This window comes from Mauremys reevesii, linkage group 9 (genome assembly GCF_016161935.1).
Source record: "Mauremys reevesii isolate NIE-2019 linkage group 9, ASM1616193v1, whole genome shotgun sequence".
Lineage (NCBI taxonomy): Eukaryota > Metazoa > Chordata > Testudines > Geoemydidae > Mauremys > Mauremys reevesii.
The window spans coordinates 95695238-95717609 of record NC_052631.1 but is presented as its reverse complement, the minus strand read 5'-3'; the positions used below and the strand labels follow the sequence as shown (position 1 = coordinate 95717609).

Below are 22372 nucleotides of genomic sequence, written 5' to 3'. Positions count from 1 at the left end.
GTGTAAACAGGCTTTTGTTCACAGTGGTATCTGGGGGTGACTGTTCTTCATTTTTTGAACAAGAGAAAAATTTTGCCTTTTTTTTTTTTTTTTTGGCAGGGGGAGCATATTCATTGTTCATAAGTCTCCTCTGTAAAAAAAGGACATCCTCCAACCATGCTGCAGAAACAATATCATGTGACTACAGAGCAGCGACTGAACACTCCAGGTGACACATTTCCAGCTACCAGTTGATTGCCACTTATTCACATAAATTGTTGGTTGAACAATAAGGAACAGAAAATAAATCTGTAAAAAAACAAAACTGAAAACAAACTGAGAATTGTGAATGGGGGAGGGGAGAGGACCAGAGTAAAACACCTTGAAAAATGTAAATTCAACCATCTTCAACTGTAATATTTGTCTCAGCTCAATGTTTTTTTATCTGTACCTAGTATATATTCTAACCTGATAAAAATAAAATCATACCTCATAGACCTTCTCTTCAAGTCACTCAGAGATAGCTTAACTTTCAAGCGATCAGGAGTCAAGAAGGCTGAGGGGAAGATACACTACAGAGCTACCATTGTGGAGACAGTCTTTTAATTGCTCATGATTACTCTTAGGCTTCACTTTATCCCCATAGTCTCGTGATTTCTTTGGCCACCAAAGACCTAATCCTACGCCCAGTACAAATCTCGCTATTGAGTCTACATTTTAGAAGCCAATATTCTGTCCTAGCCTGTAGCTGTAAAATCTTCTCAGAATGCCAGAGTTTAAAAACAATGTATGCAGTGGTGTTGTAGCCATGGCTGTCCCAGGAGAGGTGTTGCGATATTATAAAAATTGAGGAGAAAACGCTGCTCCACCAATGCTTATACCATTTGTTTTCAAATTCATCATGAAGCCAAAGTCCATTTGGTAACAGGTGATACACATTCAAATCTGCAAAGGAAAGTGCAAGAACACCCAAGTTCACCCTCAGTATGCACTGGGAAATATGCTTTCCACTGCTAAATCTTCAGGTCACTGCAAACATGAGCAAAATGGCCACAGTTACGCATCTAATCCTGTTGTATTAGAGATGAGCCTGAGCTGCAACATAAGAGCTGAAATTCCTACCTTTCCTGAAACGTAGAACGTGATTTGAACTTTGGGCTTTGCCCTGTATAAGACTGACCTGGGCCATCAAATCTGAAAGGCCCAAACTTTGAGGAAATTCATCTGCTTAGCCCCATTTGGTTCTGAACTTTGTGACTTGACTACAGTGCTAATGTGTACATTAAAATTAAAAATAGTCTTAAATGTGTCTCTCATGAGTATAAGTACAGTGGGGGAAATGGACAAGTTTAGGCCTGAATTACAAAGTCTCATCCACCTACGTGGTTCATACAGCACTTAGAATCATAGAATCTCAGGGTTGGAAGGGACCTCAGGAGGTCATCTAGTCCAACCCCCTGCTCAAAGCAGGACCAAACCCAACTAAATCATCCCAGCCAGGGCTTTGTCAAGCCTGATCTTAAAAACCTCTAAGGAAGGAGATTCCACCACCTCCCTAGGCAACCCATTCCAGTTCTTCACCACCCTACAAGTGAAAAAGTTTTTCCTAATGTCCAACCTAAACCTCCCGCTCTGCAACTTGAGACCATTACTTCACTTTAACCTATTTTGCTTCACTTGCGTGTTCAACAGATGTGTCTAGGGTAAAATTAAACATACTGGGCCAAATGGTGTCATCAGTTAACACCCATATCACTTCCATTCTGGTCAGTTCATGTGCAAATGAGCACAAAATATGCTCCTGGTACAGTTTATTATATAGAAAGGGCCACATAGGCTTCATATTAAAATACTCATTTTCAAGCATGATAGCGTTAAAAAAAAAAGATAAATGTGTTTTTCTCTGGAGACAATAAAAGTGCTTGCCCTTTTTACATCCTCCTGCTGCCCGTACTGGAATTTTTTCACATCTGTTTCCATGCAGAACAGTTTGATTTCTTTTCAGTACAATCCGCCACCTACTGAACATGAACAGAAACTAATAGGAAGGGGGTAAGCCCACATAAAAAATATTTTCCCCCTTGATTTTGTCTTTTTCCTCTTATAATGAAAACAACCATCTAAACTTTGCAAGCTTTACTTTTTACACACACAAACAGAGACACACACACACACACAGAGTTAAAACAGTGTCTAAATCCTTGAATCTATAGCTAATAAAATTCATTTCTCTGTTGGTTGCCTAGGTAACAGTCACAAAGTTGTTCATATAAACAACCAGCAGCCAGTGAAAGAAAATGTGGTTTAAGTGGAAGAATCTACTTCTCAAGGCTTGCGCATTATTAATGTACCAAACAATTGTCAAACCAACATTATATTCCCGGAGTGTGTTCTGGATGACAGTGGGTGAGTATTTTATACTGATTGACTCCTTGTGCGGGTAAAAGAGGGCATTGGAAGGTTGTGAGCAACTTGAATGTAAGCGTACACTTCTATATCTACCAGTTTTGTTGTTTTTTCTTCTTTCTAGGAGGCTCCTTTTCAGCAAGGTACTGGTGATGTACCTACATGCTGCCCATTAAACAAGGCGGTCATTTAAAAAAATGTTTGTTATTGTTTGCATTGTTCTCACAGTACAGAAGTTTAACTGATCTGCTTAGTTTTAGCCCTGGTCTACACTTAAAACGAGCTATATCATGTGGGGTATGAAAAATGCAAATTCCAAGTCCTGTAGTGAAGCCAACCTAACCCCTAGAGTAGATACAGTGAGGTCAATGGAAAAATTCTTCCACTGACCTACCTATGGCTGCTTGGGAAGGTGGTTTAACCTACACTGATGGGGGAAAAAAAACTCTTCCGTCAATGTAGGAAGCATCTGTGCTGCAGCGGCATAGCTGCCACTGTGCCATTGTGTAGCCATACTCTTCGGTTCCTACTAATAAACCTAAGCCTTGGATCTTCTAAACATCTACAGATGAAATGGACAGTGAAGACAAAGGCAATTGTTTCCATAGCAACATGGACCCGTGGAAGTGTTCAGCCAAATTTCACCTTCACCTCCTCCCATTCTACATGGGTTTCCTGGTTAAGAGTTATCACAGATGCGCCCATGGAAATCCAGCAACGGATGGCTGTTTTCAATGTCCCTCGTGAGTGTAAACATGGAGAGCTGGTATAGCCAAATACAGCTCATAAACCTCCAAGTTTTAAACTTTTCCAGTGCTGCTAACTCCCAGCATTCAAACATTGTGTCAGCCTCCTCCCCCCAAAATCAAGTGATTGGCTCAAAAAAACATCAGACCTAAAACAAGCCTGATTAAACAAAATGTAAAATGGCACACACAGCACAGAGGAGAATGGGGGGAGAGAAGAAGCTGAACCTACAGAAACTGAAGCCACTGGCTTCCAGTGAGCTTAGCAGGAGCAGAAATGAGCCTGCTTCTGCTTCCACTGAAATGGCTGGAGCCAAATATTTGGGGCTGATTGTCCTCCTATTGAATGGTTGGAAGCCATTGACTTCAGTAGCTGCAGGATCAGGCCCCTGCTCAGGGTCAAAGTAGATTTTCAGAAAACACATGATGCAAAGTTCTGAACATGGATATGGAAAATAGGCATGTTATGATTGCAAGGATGGGTTCTGATCCATTAATATGAGGGTTCCATGCGGTTCCCCCGTTGCTCTCCTCAGGATGTCCTCATTCAATATTTATTCGGTCCTTCTTCAGGTATATTTCCCACTGAATGTGGGCACACCATGTTAAAGTAAGATTTTCAAAATCACTCATTGTTCACCTGTCTCTTCTCCCAGTGAAGTCAAAGGGAATTTTAATACTGACTTCAATAACAGTCGAGTTAGGTCTATGCTGAGTGTTTTTGAAAATCTCAGGGTCAGTTTTGCGTTAGTTGAGACTAAAACTGAGGATATTTTTGTTTCCCTGAATACAAAGTTCCCACTGTCACATTTCAAAGCAATTGCATCTGCATTTTCCCTCTGTGGTCCAGCAAGGGCACCCGTTCTAGGCTCCCGGCTCCCTAGCTATCACCTCTCATGGGTGCAGTCTCTCTCCCTCCTGACTGCTTTTTCCCCACAGTTCGCTGCGTACACTGTGAGTTCCCTGAGTCACACTGCCTAAGCGAGCTTGCTTTGCTTTCTCCTCGGCGGCTATAGCCAGAGAAATTACTCCCAGTTAGCAGTTACCCCACAGCGCTTTCTAAACAAGTGCATTTAGTCTTAACAGGGAAACACTACAGAACAAACATATTCAAACAATACAAGAACCTACAGACATTCTAATAAGATTAGCAGAGTTCATCCCCACATCCAACAAGGGCACTGACAGATGAGCAAGCCCACCAAGGGGGTTTTCTGTGCTTACAAATTCGTATCAGCTGTTAACTCAGAACAAGGGCACCCAGGAATCTGAGAGCTCTTCCTTCATACAGTCTGGGCCTTTGATCTTGGGACCCTAGGAGCAGGTAATCATCAGACAATCGCCCTGTCTACAAAGCATAGATTCAAAGGGCTTGGCTTTTGCATACATAATCAGAGGCAGAGGGTGAGGGCAGAGAGAAATTTCCATTCACTTCCTAGATTTTCCCTAGGAAATCCACTTCACATGTACTGTCCCATTCTTGTCTGCCACATCAATCATCCAGGCCCACGATAATATTTAATTTTTTATTTAATACAATGGACTCCAAACATATTTAAACTTAATTCAATAAGGTTTTCCAAGGTTACTGAGGAAATTACCATATTTGTCACACCCACAACACATAGAAAATACAGCATTTTCAGCTGTTTGCTTGCCAGATTCTTGAAGTCAACACAGTTGCTTTATGTATACAAAGATGGAACTACAAACTGATTTTTTCCCTGCAAAATATTTTGAATACAAAACATTCCCCTTTCATCATTTCCCCCCACAAAATATTTTGAGTTTTTGTCCAAAAAGAAAAGCTTGAGATTTGTTTTGGTTTTCAGCAACTGAAAAATGACATTGTCTTTTCCAGTAACTGCAAACTGACATTAATTTGGATTTCAGTTTATAGCTGTTGAGAACAAAACAAAAACAACGACAAGAACAAATAACTTTTGATTTTAAACACAAACCTGAACATCTTTGACAAAAGGAGGCATTTTTCATTTTTTTAAAATGGCAACAAGGTTTCAGCCAGCTTTATGTACACCAACAAATTGGACACTACATTCTTTTACACTGCAGGGCTGGTGGGGCTTTGCTGAGTGAGAAAGTGATGGAATGATGGAAAATTCTGCTGCTCTGGTCAACGTGTGTGTGGGGGGGGCAGGGTGGTTTTAATGTTTCTTAAGGATGTTTAGTGCCCTGACTGCACATTCTATGCTATGTCTAGTTCTTAAATGGAATAATTAAGACTTTAACATGGTGAGTAAAAATTGTGACACTATCAGCTTGAATTCGAAAAGAAATAAGGGCAAGGTTATTATTGTGTTGATCCCCAAATGAGTAGTTCTGTTTGACAGTGCTGGAGGGGAAAAAGGCTAGAAAAGCTAGTGCTGAATATGAAGGACTCAGAAAAGCTTATCTTGTATGTGGGAATTCTAAGACTTTTGTTCAAATAGGAGGTTGCGGGAATGATATGTGCTTATTTTGCTTTAGAGTAGTGTTTTGGGGGTAAGAGTCTATAATAAAGAAACCTCTAGTAGTTATTGCCTACGTTTCCGAGACTACTCTTTTAACAAAGATTTCAACCTATTTCCAGCAATGACTAAGAAAAAAGCAGGCTGTGAATAATGGCATGATTGTACGCCAGTGTTGTTTTCGCTTTGTGGCCCCTGTACTGACATTAAACATGAATTTCAACCACACAAGCCCAAGCCATCAAAGGATATCATGGCCCTGACAGCAAGTGCAAAATTTCATAAATGAGGAATGAAAGTTGCAGTTTTATTTTCATGTCCTGCAGATATAGCACTCCCAATACTGTGATTTCCATTTCTCAAAACACTGCGCTAGACAATGTAAACACTGGGTCTTACACTTACGGAGCCTTGGTTACACAGATATCAAAAGATTTTGAGTTTTGTATCCGGCTTTGAGATTGGTCCTGCTTTGAGCAGGGGGTTGGACTGGATGACCTCCTGAGGTCCCTTCCAACCCTGCCATTCCATGATTCTATGATTCTTCAGAGCTGGCTTATATAGTAGCAGCAGTAAACACCAAAGGCCTGACCCATAGCCTACCAATTGCAAAGGTGAAGTTCCAGTTGACTTCAGTGGCCTTTGGATAAGGCCCCAGGAGGAGTTAGTGACTGTGTAACAGATTATGTGGTTGGTACAAACTCTTTTGGTCCAATATGTATGTGCAGCACTAAAATAGAGAAAAGGACAGATAAGTATCTCTAAGTCCATCTACATCCCACCTCTATGATACCTCATTACCTCCTTGAGATGCAAGTACAATTTATTTTGGTAGACATGTTAGATTGGGGCTGAAGCCCATTAAATTTACAAGGCCTCCAATTACACAATGGCGTCCAGATCCTCATCTTGTGTAAATCAGCCAGTGATGTCAACTAAGCTCCACCATTTGATACAAGCTGAGGATCTGGCTCTAATATTATGGAAGTGTTGGCTGCAGTTCCGTAGTTAAGGTTGAGTTGAGGTTTTCCACTTAAAGCAGGGACTCCTGCTAAATCCATTTCTTCTGTTATCTGTATTGACTTATGTTTGTGATAATTTCTACAGCCTTATAATGGTTTGGTTTTACCCATAAGTAATGGAGCTGTACTTAGCCTTAACTACATTTTCGCTTAGTTTTTATCTGGCAGTATAAGCTTGTTCATATCTACACTTGATGAGACATGCACATGCCAATCCTTCTACAGCCTGCACAGTGGACCTCCTTTAATTTCACTACCACCTAAATGAATTGAACTCATGTCTGTATGTATATTGATCTTTAAACCATACTCTCTCTTTTGTTTTTTTAATAACATTTAGTTTAGTTAATAAGAATTGGCTCTATTTGGGTAAGATCTGAAACATGCATTAACCTGTGGGGTAGTGTGGCCGAACCTTTGGGGTTGGTAGAACCTTTTCTTTTATATGATAAAATAAGATTTACAAAAATGTCCATCATATTTGATGTGAGCACTGGAAGGAGACCTGAGGCTGGATCACTTTAAGGGAACTGTGTTGTTTGGACGTCTGAGGCCTTGGCTATACTGGTGCTTTACAGCATTGCAACTTTCTCGCTCAGGGGTGTGAAAAAACACCCCCCTGAGCGCAGCAAGTTACAGCACTGCAAAGCACCAGTGTAAACAGTGCCCCAGCGCTGGGAGCGCGGCTCCCAGCGCTGTAAGCTAATCCCCTCGGGGAGGTGGAGTACCTGCAGCGCTGGGAGGTGGCGCCGCAACCACACTCGCACTTCAAAGCGCTGCCACGGCAGCGCTTTGGAGTTTCGAGTGTAGCCAAGCCCTGAGTAACCAGGCAGGTAATAAAGAAGCTGTTTTATGCTGGCTTGGTGAATCTAAGTTTTGGAATATCCACCAGCTTTATGGGGATTGTCTGCCCCATTCTTTGCAGTTCATCCCAATTGAGTGACCATAGCTGGCCCCCAGTAGGACCCCAGTCACAATGTGCTTAAGTGCTTTGCTGAATAAGGGCCTGAAGGGGATGATGCATGAAAGTGTTTGTTCTGCTATCCTCACCTCCTCTCGTCCCAGTCTGCCCACCCCTCACCATTAGAAAAGCCCCAGCTCTGTCCAGGGAATCCTGCAGCTTCCAGTGGAGACGTTAATAATGCTGAGGGGGGGGGTCACCTCCCCTTTCTGCACCCACTAATTAGGATCCCCTGTATCTTTGTCCCATCCCCCCTCAGAGACAGTGTTGGTGGGTTTTGGGTGGGGGGAGGGAGGTTGGTCTGTGAGTTGATGGGGTTTTTGGCAGTTTAAATATAACCATAACAATTGCTTCAGTATGACACATACTCTGACAGTTTGGTATCTATCTTTCACTCAAATGAGACGATACATTTACACGTGACTAATTTTTTTTTTCATAAGAAGTTTTACCTTCAGCTAGCTGGTTATAAATACCTTTCAGAGAGAGAGGGGAATAGGGAGAAATATGCTAGTTCTTTCAAACAGGTTCTTATAGACAACACATCCCTCAACCAGCAGCATTTTCATTAGTTAATTAGTACAGTATTAAATATTAAAGATGTCAAGTAGGGCTTGGAAAGTTCGTATCAGTGCAGACCCTGCAAAAAGGCCCTTTGTTTTTGGATTTTACTGTTTTTCACCAAAAACTTCCTTTGTTTCACATAAGAACATAAGAACATAAGAAAGGCCGTACCGGGTCAGACCAAAGGTCCATCTAGCCCAGTATCTGTCTACCGACAGTGGCCAATGCCAGGTGCCCCTGAGGGAGTGAACCTAACAGGCAATGATCAAGTGATCTCTCTCCTGCCATCCATCTCCATCCTCTGACGAATAGAGGCTAGGGACACCATTCTTACCCATCCTGGCTAATAGCCATTTATGGACTTAGCCACCATGAATGTATCCAGTCCCCTTTTAAACATTGTTATAGTCCTAGCCTTCACAACCTCCTCAGGTAAGGAGTTCCACAAAATGACTGTGTACTGCGTGAAGAAGAACTTCCTTTTATTTGTTTTAAACCTGCTGCCTATTAATTTCATTTGGTGACCCCTAGTTCTTGTATTATGGGAATAAGTAAATAACTTTTCCTTATCCACTTTCTCAACATCACTCATGATTTTATATATCTCTATCATGTCCCCCCTTAGTCTCCTCTTTTCCAAACTGAAGAGTCCTAGCCTCTTTAATCTTTCCTCATATGGGACCCTCTCTAAACCCCTAATCATTTTAGTTGCTCTTTTCTGAACCTTTTCTAGTGCTAGAATATCTTTTTTGAGGTGAGGAGACCACATCTGTACACAGTATTCGAGATGTGGGCGTACCATGGATTTATATAAGGGCAATAATATATTCTCAGTCTTATTCTCTATCCCCTTTTTAATGATTCCTAACATCCTGGTTGCTTTTTTGACCGCCTCTGCACACTGCGTGGACATCTTCAGAGAACTATCCACGATAACTCCAAGATCTTTTTCCTGACTCGTTGTAGCTAAATTAGACCCCATCATGTTGTATGTATAGTTGGGGTTATTTTTTCCAATGTGCATTACTTTACATTTATCCACATTAAATTTCATTTGCCATTTTGTTGCCCAATCACTTAGTTTTGTGAGATCTTTTTGAAGTTCTTCACAATCTGCTTTGGTCTTAACTATCTTGAGTAGTTTAGTATCATCTGCAAACTTTGCCACCTCACTGTTTACCCCTTGCTCCAGACAATTGTTATTCGGTTTTTACCACTTTTCTTCTGAATTTTGGACCACTCAAGTACACGAAAATGCTGCTGATGATAAGAAAACCCAATAGATTACCTTTGGTCGATGTGGTCATATTAATAAGCTGGTCTAAGTGAAAATGTGAGGCTGTCTGTTAAAGTAAAACAATGCAGTGGAAAAGGCACACAGATCTACACACACGTGCACATGCGTATGTGTACAACAGTACCAGACGCAGCTGCCTACTCTAAGGAGTGGCTCAGTAATCTGGGGAGCCCAGGTAATGAAGCCACCATTTCTCCTTCTGGAGCGGGCCCACAAGCAGAAGAGATGGAGGAGGCAGCCTGATGAAATGGCACTGTCCCCTTATACAGTATAAATTAGAGTGGCCATTTTTGTCAAAGTTCCATCTACCCTGTCTCCCTAACCCACTGGCTCTCCAGTCCACTGTAAGCTCAGTTCCTGACCTCCCACAGCCTCCCTTCTGTTCCCGTGCTGCAGAACAGCCTTTCCTACATGCAAGCAAGCCTCACAAACGGCTCAATTCTGCCTCAAACCTCTTATGCCCCAGCGCATGCTTAGCTAGTTTACTGTCTTCATTGTGCACTATCATCTCATTCATTTTGTAAACATAGTTTGTGTCTGTGACACATGTTGTATGTAAGCTGCATTAAGAAATGCTGACTGGAATAAATGAAAATTTTGCCAGAGTTAGGAAGGGGATAAAGGTCGTGCAGGCCTGATTTTGATCTCACATCAGTTTTTCCTTCGGGGCAGTTCCGTTAACTCCTGATTTACCTGGTGTAAGGTCAGAATCGGGCCCCATTTGGGGGAAAATTTAAGTAGACTTTAATTTTGTTTCTGTTCTGTGAGAGTGAGAGTATGGAGGTTAGATACTATAGCAGGGGTTCTCAAACTGCGGGTCAGGACCCCTGAGGGGGTTGAGAGGATATTACTTCGGAGGTCACGAGCTGTCAGCCTCCACCCCAACCCTGCATTGCATCCAGCATTTATAATGGCGTTAAATATATAAAAAAGTGTTTTTAGTTTATAAGAGGGGTCGCACTCAGAGGCTTGCTATCTGAAAGGGGTCACCAGTACAAAAGTTTGAGAACCACTGATCTAGAGTGATGGGTCTGTTCCAGCAGGGCCAGATTAGAATGAGCCCATATTTTTGGCAAAGGAGTTTGTTTATGTAGCATGTTGTGCTAGTTGTAGCCTGGAACAGTGTTTAAAACACGGCAACGTGGATATTTTTGTTCAATGGAAAAGACAAAAGGGGAGGTCTAGTTCCAGACTACGCCACTGTGGGAGCTGTTCTTTAGGCACACCAGCAAAGGGACTCTGGGAAGCATGAGACTGCATGGGCTAGGGAAAGCTGAGCTGGGAAGGAGGGCTACATTGAAGGCTAGTGAGGGGGTAGAGAAGACAGGGCCTTTCTACAAGACTGGGGGCCTTTACAGCTTCATTGGTTGAACTATTGAGCCTGAAGAGAAGCCCAGTCCAAAGAGGGATCAAGGCTAATCCAGGTTGGGAAGAGCTCTGTGCAGGGACCAAAAGCCCTGCCTAGGGGCATTAAGGAGACACTAGTGACACCATGTGACTATCTTACTGCAGTAAAGCTCTGTTCAGCTTTCCAATGGAGTGCTTCTGTGCTTGTATCTCCTCTGCAAATCTCTCCTGTAACATCTCTCCCCACGCCCTGCCTGTCTATCATTCTTCCCACTAAGGAACACTAGCTATGACTATCCTGGGAGGCTCACACTGCTCATTAATTGATCAGAGGAGTCATGCCAAGTGATGCAAAATACTGTTTTCATTCCCTCCCACCACTCCGGGGGCTGCTTCTGCAACAGTCCTTGTCAGCACAAGGAACAACCATAAAGGCCTGATGGAAAAACACAAGGAAATGAATGGAAAGACTCCTACTGACTTCAGTGGCTGGTGGAGCAGGCCCCATAACTGGAAATCAAATCTGGGCTGACTGCATAGTACTTTAAAGCAATGTGCCAGCTGAAAAAAAAAGAAAAGAACAATCCATCACAGAAGTGCATGAGCACTGACTGACAGGAGAGACTTCCTTTTTGCAGTCTAGCATGTAAGCAGGGTGTTTTTAAACAGGCATAGAATTGGCTTCCTGACAGACCATATTAGATCCTTCGGGACAGTTACTGTCTGTTGTGGAAATGAGGTTTTTAATCTTGGATTATTTCTCCAAAAAATAAAAAGTTAAACCCTGCTTGCCTGGCTCCCACAAGCAGCCCTAATGACTTCACAAGAGTAAGGTGAGGGTGATTGGGCCCCAAAAGAAAATAGTTCCCCATTAAATAGATAGCTATGCTTGGAGATGTGCAGGGAAAGGAGCTATGAAAAATAATTACTGCACCTGGGTCCAATTACTCAGTGTTCACACAGTCCTAATCCAGGCAAAACTCCCACCTGACCTGAGCAAGAATGTTGACTAAGAGATGGTATAGACATGACTAAAGACTTCAGGATTTGGCCTATGGTCCTACCCAGTTCTCATTAGTTTAGTATTGACTTATATTTCCCCCTTCAAATCCCAAATGCCATTTCACCAAATTACGGAGTCTAACATCTTCTCCCATTCATTTTTTTAAAAACTGAAGCTTTTTAATGTATTTATATGACTGAAACAAGAAACCAAAGCTAGCTAAATTCTAGGTATTTTGTATAATTGACACAAATATGGCAATTTTGTAGGTCCTGATCCTGTAATCAGATGTGTATGTGTGGATCTCTTGCACCAATGTAGAGATCTGCTTATGTGTCAATAGGGCTTCATGGGGGTAGGCTCCCACACCTGTAGATCTCAATGCAGGATAAGAGGATAGGGGAAAAAACAGATTAAAAAACCCCACCTTCCTAGTAAGATATTGCATGATCAGCTACAAGTCAAGCCACATATTTATAGCTGAGTTGTAGTCCCCTTGCAAATAGGTCTAAATAATGGAAACACTGCTACTATAATTAAAACTGTATCAATGTCAGGTGCTGCTACATTAAGCTGACCTTTGGCATTATATTTGCTGAGCTAAATAAATAAATTACAAGCCACAAATCCCAGCAAGAAACATGGGCATATCCTATCATTTACAGTGTGAACTTGTTACTACAGTGCCATCTTCAGTGCATTATACAAAGTGGATTTTTCCTGCACAGCATTGTTCATTGCTCGTTATGAGCTGGAAATATAAAAAGAAATCACTGCTACATTAAAGGAAAAAAAGCCAAAGCCCTCTCCCTAAATGTATTATTGAGAATCGCAGCATTATATCTCAGAAAAAAGATATGTTACAGCCAGATAAACACATGTAATGCCTTGTGTTATGGAGAATAGGAAACACTGCAATTGCATATTATCCAGGAATGTGTTGATCAGGATTTGCGATCAAAACATGTACCTGTATACATGCAAATCACCCTTACCAACGATGGACAGGTATTACATTTTCACTTTGTTTACGATATTGCAGAATGGACAATAAATAGCTCACAGAATCATTAACATTTTTTTCATATAGTTCAAACTGCACATTGTATAAAGCTTAGCAAACAGGAAAAAACAAATCCTATCTCCTGCAAACAGACACAAGCACTGGGATTTGATAGCAGCTGTACTGCAAAAAAACCAAAGCTAACAGTTACAAGAGGAAACCCTTTCCCCCAACTTTTTGTATAGTTGGATAGAACCTAAGGGGGCAGGTTTTTCCCCTTAGTGTATAACCCAGGCAGATGGACTGTATATTGAGGTATTCTGTAGGGTTAAAAGGTGCCAGCCCTGAAGACCTGCTGAACAGTTTCTGCCGTGGTCCTGCTCCCACAATGCCTGTGCCCCTGGTATTCCTCCTATGAAATAGTTTGTATGCAGATAATACTCATCATTTACATACTGCTTTCCTCTTACGTTACAAACCCGAATGAATCCTCCCAAGCGCAGCTTTTAAATGTGTAAGCCTCACTAGCCTTGTTTTCAGATGGGGACGTTGAGGAAGAGCATTTAAATGTCTTGCACAAATAGCAGGGAACGTATTTGTGTGAGCTCAGGCTTAGAACCCTTGAGTTCCTGGTGTCAGTTTCTCTGGCCGCTGGAGCAGGCAATTCTCATGAGGACATCACAAAAGCATACCTATGCCACTATATAACACCGTCGTAACTCCAGTCACTACAAACTCCTCTGACCTTGGGGAGCCTAGCCAGAAGACAAAACTTCCCTTGCATAAATGGAAGGTTTGCCTGCAGAAAGACTGCAGGATAAGTATGTTACTCCTCAGTTAAATACCAGCTCATTCAAACTACTCGCTGTGCTGTATTACCTTTAGATTTAAAGGACATTTTCATTCAATCAAAAGAGGTCTTGAAATGTAGATTACTCATGATGCGGTTGCTCTATATGTACTTTTTAAGGCATTGTGTGTTGAGAGAATAACTATTGGCCATTTACTGCTTACTCTTGGGCTCCGTACTGTAGCCCTTTCCCCAACGTGTACTCTGACTGGCTTCAGCAGGACTATTCCCAATGGTAATGCCTGCCTACCTTCAAAAATTAGCTGGATAACCAGAACTGCAAACAATGCGGTGAAAGGGAGGATTAATGTAAAAAAGATCACAGTTACTCGAGAGCCTGTATAAGAAAATAACCTCTTTCGCTGCATACACTGCTTGCTGATTGCGGAACAGCCCAATTCCAGCACTCATGTGATCAGACAAGGTTTCAGTCAAATCAGGAAGAGAAAGGAAGAGAGAAACATCAGAACCCATCATCACTGGTTTCCAAAGGAGAGTGGAAGTTTTCCAACTTTGCTGTGACTGCAAAAGATAGAACATGGTGGTCGACAACCTTCACATCAGAAATGTCACTTGAAGAAGGACGACTGCAAAACCAGGCCCTTATGATGCTAATTTATCACAATCCAAGGCAACATGCCGTTGAGTAAGCCAAAAATTATGAAGGAATCCATGCCCCAGTGAGTATTTAAAATGATTATTTCCATTCATTGTGGGTGTAAAAGGCACGTCCCCTCTGACCCCTTTGCAGCTCGGCGTGGCACTGCAAATGTGCCCCACTTCAATTTCCTCCAACTGGGCATCAATGCTTTCACTTTAAAAGGGTCTGGATGACGAGAAGCCAAAACAAACAAGCAGTAATTCTCAAGGAAGGAGCAATTGTAACAAACGTTTATATAACCCTCGCCTTAGCACCCAGATTCAGAGATGTTCAATTTAAAGTCTACAAAACAAAGTCACTCAGTCTGGTCAGGCTAGTCTCCTGGACCCTGAGAGAACTCACTACAACTGAATACCATTTAATCTATTTAAGTAGCCCAGCCCCTCCTTGATTACCTCCGGCTGTCTTGGTTCTTGGCTCCAGCCTGGCCATTAAAGGGGTAGTACACATCTTTACAATGGGCCTGATCCTGAAAAAATCTCTAGTCAGGTTACTGAGGTCTACTCTATTACTCACACCAGCAATCCCAGAGATTTCACTGATACCACTCACCCCAGTTTCAGGATCTGGCCCTAGGGACCAATCCTGAGAGATGCTGAATGCTCTCAACTCCCACTAAAGTCAACGGAAGGTGAGAATGCTCAACACTTCACATTTCATTTCAAGGCAAAATGAAGAGAGATGATGAGGACCTATGTATGCAGATAAATACCACACTCAATTGCACCCATGGAATCCGACTGGTTTACGGGGGGCTGCCTATTGCAGCAAAGGGCAGAATTTAGCCCGTGAAGTGAAAAGGCATGAAACCTGTAAGCACTATCCACTACCTGCTTTTTCTCTCTGTTAGGAAAATACTTTCTAAATATAGGTAATTACCCACCAGTGTAGCCATTCTTCAAACCTGTGTATTTTTCTTATTGTAAAATATAAATCTGAAATGTTTTGTTTTTATTTAAAGTATGTTATAGATGAGGGTTTGGGTGGGGGTTGGTGGGGAGGGGGCTGGATTCATTTTTTCTCCCAAATTATTTTTGGGTACAAATCAACACACAGCAAAATAACCACCAGCAACCTGAGATCTTGTGTCTGTGGTTTTTAAACAATAGACAAGAAAAATATCATGCAGATAGGGACTCTCAGTCTATGAAATCCTTCCAGGAAGCAAGGAAATCTGCTATTCAGTACATTGTTTCCTGCAGTTTCTCGCATTGAGTGATTTGCAAAACCTGTCAGAAAGCTATGCATTTTGTTACTCTCCTCATGGAGATATATTTATAGGGCTTTGGTTCACATCCAGGTCTGAGTGCGAATACACCTGAAAAATACATTCTCTCCAAAATTTTGGCAAACAAAATTTACCCTGGTACTCAAATACAAATAATATCCACATACGGAAATGAATATGATGCAGAAAGGCAATATTAGCATAAACATTTGCCCAGCACTCCTGACCTACAAATGGCACCAAATTTAGGAGTAAATCCTAAAAATAGATCCATATGGATGTGATTTAGCCCCTAGTTTGACTTGGCAGCCTCGAAGTGCTGGATCACTTCTTCTCCTTCTACAGTACAAATCCCCTTCCAAATAAAAGATCTGTGGAGGATCTTGAACTGCCACTTTGGCTCTGCCTAACATCCATCGTGCCCGAAAGTCATGAACTTAGGACAGTTTGGGCTTCACAGGCTCAACCCGAATCTTCCATAAGGGAAGCTAATATCATCTCCTTTTCATAGCTTGGTTTTCACCACTTTTTGCACCATCCATTATCTGACAGGCCTCTGAAACTACCCAGAGGCAAGTCTACTACAACTTGCCTTATTTTTTCCAGCTGATGGTGGGTGAAACCTGGGCCTGTGGCTCTTTAGAAATTGTCTAGACAAACACTGAATGGTACAGAACTGAATAGATACAAGATAAAAATTGAGATGGTTTAGTGGAAGGGTACCCTGAGAAGTAGGAGGACACAACTTTATGGACAACACATAAGATTCAGTAATGAAATGAAACTCCCTTGGACAGCCATTTAGAGATATTTGTTTGTTTTGGTGCAAGAGGCTGGCAAAGCTCCACTTAAGTCACCCATTATTTTTGGATAAATAGGGACCACAGGCCAGATGCTCAGAAAGTGTAAACTGTAGTGTCTCCATGGAAGCTGATTGGGATTGGCCTATTTATATCCGAACGATTCATATTCAATACAAATTGGGTCTCAAACAAAAAAATGAGCTTCTTTGTCCTTGCCCTATATATATTTGTGTCTTGGAGAAATTACTCAGTGTTAACTTATGACACACTTTATATAAAGTGATTGAAAAATCAATACAGTATAGCACGGGAGTCAGTGAATAAGGATTGATATTTTATACATAGTAAAGTACTCAAAATGCATGGCTTTCAGACAATATCTAAAACAGGGTTAAATATTATTAATGGCTATGAAAAAATCACTAATAAAGTAAAGATCTTTACATAAGGCCCTTATTTATCTCAGGAGGAGTGGGGTTAGGATAAAGGGTTACTGGTATCCATAACATTTTTATCTAATCCAGGATCATCACTTGAATAATTTTTAGGTGTTTGGGGTTCTATTATTATTAAATATCTACTACCCTCCAAATACATGTTTGTACTGTAGCGATCCTGCGAAAAATGCTGTTATAGGAAAGGCAATTTTGTACATACTAAATGTAGGGATTCAAAACAGCAAACTAACATGTTTGGGCATCTATATTATTATATAATGTCTCACAGCACATAAATCAATGAGAGTTTTGCCATTGTCTTCAGTCGGCATTGGATCAAGCCCATACTAGATTAAATACCACTCTTAATTAAGTTAATCTTAGCTTCACCACTGACTTAATGGCAGCAGAAGCAAGATCGTGTTGTCTTTACTCTAGGGACTGATCACATTCCAACTAAAAGCAATGACCAAGCACCCTCCTGACTTCAATGGGTCCAGCCCTTACAATTACAGAACCAGTTTCGGCTGTCATGCTCACCAAAGTAAATCTGGAGAAACTCCAGTATCGTCAGTGGAGATACACTACATTAACACTAGTGTATCTGTGAGAAGATTTTATCCCTGAAAATTGCCTTTGTATTTTTATTTTTCAGCACAGTATCAGTCACTGCAAAACATGTTTAGTAAATTTGCATTGCAGTTAAAAATACAGTACAGCCAATGCAAGGCATACAAACGCTACACCATCAAGTTAACAAGCCTGTATTTTTAGAAAACAAATGTATGTATCTATATGATTAATAACACCGTCATAACTACAAATGAAATAATTTTCAAAAACTACTTTAGGGCTTAATCTTCAAGTTATTACTCAGCAGGAACTCCCATTGACTGCATGACTGGGCCTATACTTTTCATGACTAGTGCTTTTGGGTCACTTTCTAGGTTTCACTGCTCTTGCGCAATGAAAAGAAAAAAAAATCAGCATTAAGTCCTGATTTCTTAGTCTGGATCTCACTCTGGTTCCCATATTTGGCTGCCATGCTGCATGTTTAATCTAGGACCGCAGGGGAATGTTTAATCTAGTTGCTCATGAAGATTTTTATTAAGATTAGTAAAACATTTTTAATACAAAAATCTAAATTTGGAGCCTAAGCTACCTGATGGTCTCCTCTTGACTTTCAGCTACAAATGCTTCTAAGCTATAATAAAGGCAGGTGGATGGATAGTTGTAGGGAATTCATTAAACATAAATTAATTTTGATCCTTTGCAAAATTGTCTTATACAAACTGATTAATGAGAGGGGATCAGGGTCAAGACAAATGTCCTTGACATTGTATGATTGTACTTCCAGGCATTTCAATGTGGAAGAGATCAGAAACTGACTAGAGGCTACGTTCTGCTCATGCTACTAATTTGACTTCAGTGAGACTATTTGGGTGAGTAAGCAAGTAGATTTGATCTAAACACTGGATAGTGGGATAAACTTTCACAAATATTTTAAAATATTTGCCCTAATATCTATGAATATAAAATAATGTCTAATTACATTACAGTTTTTCTCTCTCTTCTGAAAACAGACTCAAAGAGAATATTATAGACATTTAACAAAGTCTAGTTTCAGAAATATGATTGTACCAAACAATTTTATTAATATTTCCATACAAATCTTTTAAATAAATTCTGCCTAATATTTTGATGTTGTTGAAAGCAAACAAAGGTCACTGAAACATTTTTTTCTGAGTTTTACATTATACTGGATATTATAAGTTGACTCTATTTTCTTTATAAACTAATCTAAAAATAGGAATGATCAAGGCAGGGTAAAAATAATATATTTTGCTTTACTTTATTTCAAAATAGAGCGATTATCAATACATTCTTGTTATATTTCCTTCCCAACACTTTGGATGCAAAATAAAATTAAGTAAAACAAAAAATAAAAAATAAAATATCCCACTGTGCTCATTTCATACAATAGCAATGTACAAATCATGCAAAAAAATATAGATAGTATACCACCATCAATTTCTAGATGTGTTTGTTAACTCTGAGACATTTGTTAACATTATTCACAAGGCCATGCCTTTTATAAGGTATACCCTTATGGCTTTAAAAATTACCTTTTGGATTATCTTTCGATTTATTTACTCTCAGTCTGGAAAACTAAATGCAAAATGTCAATTGATGTCTGGACTCAAATTGCTGCATTATTATAACAGTTTTCTGAGAAAATTGCACAAAGTTTTTCTCTTTCAAATAAATGATTACACTTTATTGATTTCATTAAAAATGTAAACTTGATTTATAATACAAAGAACACAATAAATTATGTTAACACCTTCACTGCTTTAGTGCTGCATGTATGTCATTGCAGCCACTGTAACGATATAGCCACTCAAATCAATATAATGCAAAGACTGACCTGGTCTGTTTAGCCACATGGAAGAGTGCCTTTCCTGGCTAGACTAGCATTCGATTGGAATGACCATTCCACTAAACTGTTATCCAGACACATACACTGTCCTTTAATACTGGAGGAAGTAAACTAACATCCAGGTTGTCATTTAAATCAACAGCATCAAAGAAATATAGTGGTTTGCCCACTTCTGCAATTGATTTATTTATTTTTTACTCACACTGCTATGCCTAGGTATTACACCATGTATGTAAAACGCTATTAAGAAACCTACACGATATGCCCAGACTGAGCAACCCTTATTGACACTGGTGAGTATACATTCCATTGACCCTGTTGAATTCAGTCAGACAACTCATGGGAGCAAAGTGATCACCACCGTGAATAAGGGTTCTACAGCAGGGACGAACTATGTAATACACAACAATGCTCCTCCACCTGCTCCCATTTAAGTCAATGCCAATGCTACCATGCCTTTAGGCCCTGATCCAGCAACACGCTAAAGCCTGTGCTCACCTTTAAACTCATGAGTACTCTCATTGCACATGATTAAAGTTGGGCATGTGATTAAATGCTTTGCTGGAGGGGGACCAATGAGGGCATAATGGCAAAGTTATTCTTCTCTTAAACAGTCAATGGGAGATTTCCCCAGGCGGAAGAGGGGAGGACCGGACCCAATTCATGTAGTTGAGGGAGGCATATCAACCTTAACTGTTGTTCTGTTAACTCTGATCAATATCAGCCACAAATATATCACCTTTTAACAACACTCACAACGTAGCATTTATTTATTAAATCGTTGCGTATTCTTTTTAATGCACCTCTCGCAACAGAAGGATATGAGACAGAGGCTCTGATGAGGCTTGAAGTGTGTCAAATGCTCTCTGCCGTGGCAAATCTCAGTGACCCTTGACGCATTCTCAAAGCTGTGCAGTACGGAGTGGAAGGCAGCAACCTCAGATGGCTGATGGTGCCTTTATGGTCTAGCATTTCAGTACATTGTTAAGATTCCTTAATCCATAGGCTCTTGACACAATAAACTAAAACACTTTCCTCAGAGCCTGTGCAGTGATTTGGGTCAACAGGCAATTAGGAATCTTTTAGGCCAGGAATACATGCATGCATAGTAACCATATCCAGAAAATCCCTCTGACATTTTGGATTAAATAAGTTAGTGCGCATGTGTAATAGCAGCTTTTTCAAAGACGAACCACTCCATTGTTTATTTATTTAAAAATGTCTAAAGTCCTTCATACATTTTGTACCATGGGGAAATTAGAAAACAAACAAAAAAATCTTTTGAAATTACAAGTAGAAAATATCTCTCACTTTCTTTCTTCTCTCTCTCTTTAAAATAAAGAAGCGCTGATGCTTTTAAAAAACTTTGTTAAAAAAATATTCCAGGCGTTATGCCAAGGATCATCCCAGAATAAAATTTTACAGCAGTGTTATAAAGCCCTGAAATTAGAGGTTTAGGCTGGAAAATGCTGACACAGCCTTAACCATAGTAGTGCTATCGGGCTTTGTTGTAATAGCTGCCACTTGGAATTCATGAAAATATTAATGTTTATTTTCTATTGCAACTTGATAGACTCATGTATTGATTTTAAAAGGCATGTGGGGGGGAGGGAGAATTTATGGCAGCAAGGTACTGATCCAAAGTCCATTGACATCAGTGGAGAAGCCCCTATTGTCTTGAATGGGCTCTGAATCAGGCATGGAGAATAGATTTTCTGTATGATGCTTTACCAATACATGCCTACTGTGATCTTAAGTTACCATCAGTGAGAAAAAGGGGGTGTTTTCTATTTTGACCATTTGTTGCTATCAATTGAGATTCAGCTTTCACAAAGGCAAGTTTCTATTCTTTATAGATGTGGACTACAAAATACTCTGAACTAAACCAAGACCATTAAATACATTTTACAATGTGGCTTTGATAGACACATGATTGCCATATGGTTTCCTGTTATGATTCATTAGCTGACTGACAGCAGTCAAATAGATAACAGGGTCAAAAAATTGACGCATATACAATTAAACTATTACCCTTATTCATTAATGCCTGTAAATACTTGTAGTGAAAACTATTTAGATTAAGCTGCAGGACCCTGAAAAGCAAGACAACTGATGGCAAATAATTGCCTGACACACAATACTAAAAAACTAATGAATCTATTTTAAAATGCACCATTGGTAACAAATCTGAAATAAGATAATAATATACTAATTTCACAAGAATAGTACAGAACTTTTTTTTTATTATTATTATTATTATTATACCTGATCACGGGATCCCGGATAATTCTATACAATTTATCACCAGTTTTTGTTTGGTATATTGTTCTGTTTTTAATTTATACTGAATTATTAATACATTGTGATCAGGAAAACAAGTCAGGCATATTAAATACATATTACGGAGTACATATTTTCCTATTTAGTATACAAAGTATTTCATAAATATGAATTATCTTACAAAAATAATTTCTGCTACGCTCACACAGTAAGCACTTTGAAAAGTCTGGTCAACCTTTTGGGGTTGGAGGAGTTTCACATAACTGAGAAGGAACTCTAGTCTTAATTGGATTTGAGTCTTACATAAGAGTCTGCATGAACATCAAGTATTTTCTTCATATCACTAGAAATGCTGCAGAAGTCAGGTTACACTTTTTTTTACTTTTCTTTTTTTTTTTTAATTTTATGTATAGACAGGTATACTTCAAGGGTCAAATTTATTTTATAGGTATTTATGCATGGTATATTTTAAACAAATATTTGCACAATTTAACATTATAAATCCAGTGGTTTCAAGATGCAGGCCATAAATGTAACCGATTTACACATACTATTGAATGTTCTCTCTTTGCATGCTTTTTACTTTTCAGATAATCTTTAAACAGTGCTGTTACAACACCACAAATCAAAGGATTACTCCAGTTCCACCAACTTAATCCACGTGCAAGATGAAGGACCCAGCTGAGGTACAAACACTGGTACCAGTTTTCTTGTGTTTGCTCTTACAAATCACAAGGAGACAAAGGTTTTGCATTTAAGGTACAAAACATATATGCCTTTTGAGGTTAAATTCAGTGTAATATGTGTCTAAAGCATCCCTTTGGCAATAGAGTTTGCAGTATCCCTACAGGATTCCAGAGGGTATCAGCTTTATGTA

General features: G+C 40.0%; 1 long non-coding RNA gene across 1 annotated transcript; it reads left to right on the top strand.

Annotated features, from left to right (window-relative positions):
* Positions 1-99: 99 nt before the first annotated feature.
* On the top strand, positions 100-22221 carry LOC120371320. Its single transcript, XR_005584271.1, has 4 exons — positions 100-208; positions 2226-2385; positions 18133-18217; positions 22086-22221. It is a non-coding gene; the product is annotated as an uncharacterized LOC120371320 (long non-coding RNA).
* The last annotated feature ends 151 nt before the right edge of the window (positions 22222-22372 follow it).